This window comes from Rutidosis leptorrhynchoides, chromosome 7 (assembly GCF_046630445.1).
Source record: "Rutidosis leptorrhynchoides isolate AG116_Rl617_1_P2 chromosome 7, CSIRO_AGI_Rlap_v1, whole genome shotgun sequence".
NCBI lineage: Eukaryota > Viridiplantae > Streptophyta > Magnoliopsida > Asterales > Asteraceae > Rutidosis > Rutidosis leptorrhynchoides.
In genome coordinates, this window is record NC_092339.1 from 319174159 (window position 1) to 319180057 (window position 5899).

The 5899-nt window shown below is 33.2% G+C and overlaps 1 long non-coding RNA gene across 8 annotated transcripts; it reads left to right on the forward strand.

Annotated features, from left to right (window-relative positions):
• The first annotated feature begins 517 nt into the window (after nucleotides 1-517).
• Nucleotides 518-3501, forward strand: LOC139857744 (uncharacterized). 8 transcript variants are annotated; one of them, XR_011762667.1, is made up of 6 exons: nucleotides 538-638; nucleotides 915-1024; nucleotides 1170-1233; nucleotides 1803-2466; nucleotides 2814-3028; nucleotides 3159-3501. It is a non-coding gene; the product is annotated as an uncharacterized lncRNA (long non-coding RNA). The 8 variants fall into 8 exon arrangements; XR_011762669.1 differs by lacking the exon at nucleotides 915-1024 and having other exon boundaries at nucleotides 525-638; XR_011762670.1 differs by having other exon boundaries at nucleotides 915-2042; nucleotides 2177-2466.
• Nucleotides 3502-5899: the final 2398 nt, after the last annotated feature.

Below are 5899 nucleotides of genomic sequence, written 5' to 3' on the forward strand. Positions count from 1 at the left end.
GGATTCGCGTCAATTAGGGGTACTGTTCCCTAATTCTTAGGTTACCAAGCTAAAAAGGGGCATATTCGATTCGATAATCCAACCATAGAATGTAGTTTTGATCATTTGTGTATATTTCGTAAAACATTTATAAAAGCAGCGCATGTATTCTCAGTCTCAAAAATATATATTGCAAAAGCATTTAAAAAGGGAGCAAACGAAACTCACAATACTGTATTTCGTAGCAATTATGCATATGACGACACTGAACAAGTGCAGAGTTGACCTCGAATTCACGAACCTATATCATTCTATACCTTAAAAGAGGGTTTTTATTAGCTAATAATTCATTTATAAAACCCCCTTAATCACCATTAGATCAAAAAATTACTTCAAATTACCCCTTAATCTAATGATGATTATTCATCCTCTAAATTTATTAGCTAATAAATCAACTAAAAATACAGAAGTCTCTAAAATACCCTTTCTTTAATTCTAAACACCCCCGCGTCCAACCTAATCCCTTTCCATGTTACTCCGTATTTCATACACGCTACCCTAATTATCACCGCACATCATCTTCTTCTTCCTTCTCTTTCAAATCCCTACTCCAACTTAATTAACTAATCCACATTTAATCAAAAGGAGATGACCAAAAGGTTAGGGTTTCTTTTTTGTTCATTTCTTTTAGTTCATTCTTTATATGTTGATGATACTACTATAAGCTAATTACGAATTGGGGCTTATTATTTATTTTAAGAAGCTCGACTCTAACTAATAGTGTTTGATACATATTGAGCATTGATCGATTTCGAATCAAAATATGAAACCCTATTGATAGTGTTTGATACATATTGAGCATCGATCGATTTCTAATCAGAATATGAAAATCGATTCAGATTCAGATTATCATTCATTCTAATATTATTATTTAGTTTTCGTGTGGCTATTGTTGCTGCTCTTTGGAGTCAAGTCTACATCGATATCTAGAATCATCGCTGCTATGATCTCTTGAATCTTCAATCTTCGTGTCCGGTGTGTTGTGGTAACTCGGACTCTTCTTATTTTGGAACTCTCAAATTCAACCAATTCTAAGAATAAAATGAGTGAGCTGAAGTTGTTAACACGGAACATAGGTCAAAATTTGAAAGGACTGTTTCATTTGGGTATTATAAATATTGTTTTTGCAGGAATTTTCATCTGACTGTACTTCATTAGGAACCTCAAAGGCACTATTACTCCACTGATGATCTGGTAATATGTATATGTATTTAATTTAAGATAAAACCATATGGGTATTCTTTGATTCTTTGATGATCCTGTTTCAGATTGAGCGGGTTTCTGACCTGAATATTTAAGCTGGTTTCTATTATTATATTTTAATGTTCACTGATTCCTTTCTCAAATTCTGTCCATACTGGTACCATTTTCACTTTATAAGTTTATTTATGCAGTCAATCATTGTAAAAGTACTAATTAAACATAACCCTCCCCCTTTTTGGATTTGTATAAATCCCATAATCCATATTTTGATTTCCAAACCCATTAGTCAAAAACTCTTAATGGGTATCCTTGCAATGTTATGATTCCTAATGGAGAACTTCATGAAACATGAAACATAAAAAGTCTAGCATAGATCTTTTTAGTTTGAGAAGTGGCCTCTAAAACTAGGTTCAAGACCCTAATACACCAAAAAAAACCCGCTTGATGTCATGTTTATGTATTATGTATTACTCATTTTATTTTCTTTAACTCTGGTTCTTGAAATAGTGTTATTATATCAATGTATGTTTTTGTGTTATTATGTGGTGCCATGATGGCAGATTGTTTGCTGTTGTGGACGACATATTCTGCTTATTCCAAGGTCATGTGGAGAATGTTGCACCTCTCAAGAAACAATATGGATTAAGCAAGACATCAAATGAAGTGATAATTGTTATCGAGGCATGTAGGACTTTAAGGGATAGAGGTCCATACCCTGCAGACCAAGTTGTGAGAGACCTCAAGGAAAATTCGTTGTTATCCTCTATGACAGCACTGCAAAGTCCACTTTCATAGCTGCTGTGAATAATTTTAATACAGTACTATTTATTTTTATATTTTTGCGTACGGGATTGGGTAGTGTTGTGCGTACATATGTTACAAGTATCTTACACGTGACTTACAAATAACAATTATTACTATATCTGCAATACAGGATAGTGATGGCAGTACATAAGGTAAGTGAACTTTGTCACGGTTAATTTTTAACTATTTTTAATGTAATGCTGCGTACGTTTAGTTCAAGTTGTGCCATCTTCCGGTAAAAGCTAATTTTATTATGTGTTGATTTTTATTTGTATATGTTTGAATGTTTTTTGGGTGTTGGTAATGTCGACTTTCTGCTTAGTTACGTGTTACCGAGATAAACGGAGAGAAGAAGTATGTTGCAACTGTGGATGCGACGTTACTTCTGGGCGATATTTGCAGCTATGGATGTGAGTTCAGGTGCGTTATTTACCAACTTTTTATACATATCATCTTCCAGGGTGGTTGGTTATTTTGCGAGTCCTTCACTCGCCTTAATCCTGAAGGTACGCTTTAATAACTGTAATCAAGTTGCATCCTATAAAATGTTTTAAAAAATGCCAAGAAAATCCTTGTGGATCAACCTAACCCGGCCACCCCATTCTAATCTATACTAAAATTGACTTTTTAACCTAATAAGCAATTGGCCCGGATGGTCTATCATTGCCTTTAATGTGAAATGTTTTTATAGGTACATATGAGTGCAACCAAAATAACACTTTTTTCCGAATGAAGTAAATGAAATACTAATATATTTGTTGAACCAGTATTGGTGCTTATCTATACAATGGACATCTTGAGGAGAGAAAGGCAATGAGAGTAGACTTATAGATAGAAAGTTTAGTGTGCTGATCACCCACTATGACCTTATAATGAGAGACAAAGCATTTCTCAAAACAATTCATTGGTACTACATCGTTGTTGATGAAGGACATCAGATAAAGAATTCAGAATCCGTGCTTGCAAAGACTCTTGTCTCCGGGTATGCCATTTGGTACTATATATTAAAAGTTGAGGCGACATATTCCTTTTAGTGTTTGTTTGTCGATACCAAATTGTTACCTTTGGTAATTAACAGAAACTAATTCTAATTGATAGTACCGTTTTGCAAGGTTGAGGGTCTTGCTGATGTTGATACTGTGAATTTGTTTGTAAGACATAAGTGTAACAATGAACCACCAACGACGTGCGAGTACAAAAGTCCACCTTGCATGGAATCACAGTTGATGTTGGTAATCACCATTGCTCAAAGAATTGAAGGGTAGAATCACTTGTTTTTCATATTGATTTCACTCCTAATATTGTTTGCATTGACTGCATGTTCTTTTCTGTTTCAAATAATGGTTGATGTGTTTTATAGTGACTTTTGCTACTCTTGGTGAGAAACCATGATCAGAATGTATACTACAGAGTATCATTTAAAACACTTTAACAATAAATAAGCAAATCTATGTTTAAATGGTATATCTTTTCCGAATTTTATATGTCTAAAAAGTATATATTTATCGAAAGTATAGAATAGTGTCGGTCAGTATATAATATGTATATATTTAGCTGAAAATTGGTCGCTGGGTATTAGTTGTATTTTTTTTATCTCGAATCTACGTTGACCTTAACCAATGTGTTCAACCATGAAACTTTATGGATAAGCTCAGATTTTCCCTTCACTTTGATTTATGGGTGATGTTGCTCAAATCGTACATATTTTTAGTCACAATATCAGTCTCACTTCATTTAGTTTCACCCTTTATTGATGAATTATTGGCTATATTTGTTGAAGATTAATTTTTTATTGTTGAGAGGTTACTTGAGGTGTTTTTGGTGATTTCTATGTGTTTTGAAAGTTAAAATTAAAAAAAAGTTTGTTTGGGTTCGCAAGGTAATTCAAAAGGCTAGACGTCTGTAATTCATTGAGCTACAACTTTCATTTTTATGGTTGCATCAGATTCGGAACGAGTTGTGAAATAGAGACTAAAGAATCAGCTAGACAAAGTGCAACAAAAGACACAAATGACTTGGGCTGATAATTATTTTTCATAGACTTGCAGCATAATCCAACGATTAATCTATTTCGCTATCTGAAGAATTAATACTTTAGCTCTATTCATAACAACATCGGCGATCGAGTCATATCACAGTCGCAATTCGCAAATTGGATAGGGTTATACAGTCAATTGGTATATGAAAAATCACTTTTGAATCATGTCAAACATTCAAATCGATTTGTTCACCATGAATTTCAGGTATGTCTAATTTGATTTATCTTTTTTCATATGAATTTAGGGTTCATAGGATCGACTATAACATCAGGTATGACGATTATATTTTAGGGTTTAGGTTTAGGGCTTAAGGTTTAGATTCTAGAGTTTAGGTTTTATATTTTAGGGCTTAGGGTTTAGGCTTAGGGTTTAGAGTTTTTAGGTTTAGGTTAGGGTTTAGGGTTTAGATTTAGGGTGTATGGTTTAGAGGTTAGGTTTAGGGTTTAGATTTAGCGTTTACGGTTTAGGTTTGGGTTTAGATTTAGGGTTTTAGGTTTAGATTTTAAGGTTTAGAGTTTAGGTTTAGGGTTTAGATTCTAGGGTGTAGGGTTTTGGGTTTAGATTTAGGGTTTAGGTTTAGGGTTTACATTCTAAGGTTTATGGTTTATATTTTAGGGCTTAGGGTTTAGGTTTAGGTTTAGAGTTTTTAGGAGTTAGGTTAGGGTTTAGGGTGTAGGTTTTAGAGTTTAGGTTTACGGTTTAGATTTAGGGTATAGGGTTTATATTTTAGGGCTTAGGGTATAGAGTTAGAGTTTAGAGTTTTCAGGGTTTAGGTTAGGGTTCAGGCTTTAGGGTGTAGGGTTTAGAGGTTAGGTTTAGGGTTTAGATTTAACGTTTAGGGTTTGGGTTTAGGGTTTAGATTTAGATTTTAGGGTCTAGAGTTTAGGATTAGGGTTTAGGTTAGGGTTTAAATTCTAGAGTTATGGGTTTAGATTTAGGGTTTAGATTCTAGGGTTTATATTTTAGGGTTTAGGGTTAAGGTTAAGGTTAGGGTTTAGAGTATTTAGGGGTTAGGTGGGAGTTTAGGGTGTAGGGTTTAGAATTTAGGTTTAGGGTTTTGGGGTTAGATTTAGGGTTTATGGTTTAGGTTAGGGTTTAGATTTAGGGTTTAGAGTTTAGGTTTAGGGTTTAGAGTTTAGGTTTTGGGTTTAGATTTAGAGTTTAGGGTTTAGGTTAGGGTTTAGGGTTTAGATATTAGAGCTTAGAGTTATGGTTTAGATTCAGGGTTTAGAGTTTAGATTTTAGGATTTAGGTTTAGGGTTTTGAGTTTAGATTTAGAATTTAGGGTTTATGTTAGGGTTTAGATTTTAGGGCTTATGGTTTAAGGTTAGGGTTTAGATTTAGTTTTAAATACAAACAATTTAATAGCTTTACCAATACTAATATTACTGCTACTATTATTATAAGTTGTAGTATTTCATTATATTCTAAAAAATACTTCATGTTTTGTTTTGTATTCCTGATATAATGAATGATGAGTTGGATATTTACAGGAAGACCAGTAGTGGTGTGATAATTAATCACTATAGCAACAAAGACTTAAAGGGATATATTCGTCTTTCTGTGGATAAATCAGAACAAATACGTTGCTTCTTATTTATGTTTTTAAAACTGTTGGTAACCCAAATGGGTTTGGAATATAAATTGATTTTCACTAGAATTATAAAACACACATGAAATGTCACCATGGACTATTTGTGATATTGAAGTGCTACTTGAAATATTATTGAACAAATTATTTCAAACCTACTTGTGAGATGCTTTTATTACACCACTCGATTTAAACACATCGTTATTAGGATTTTAATTTCTTA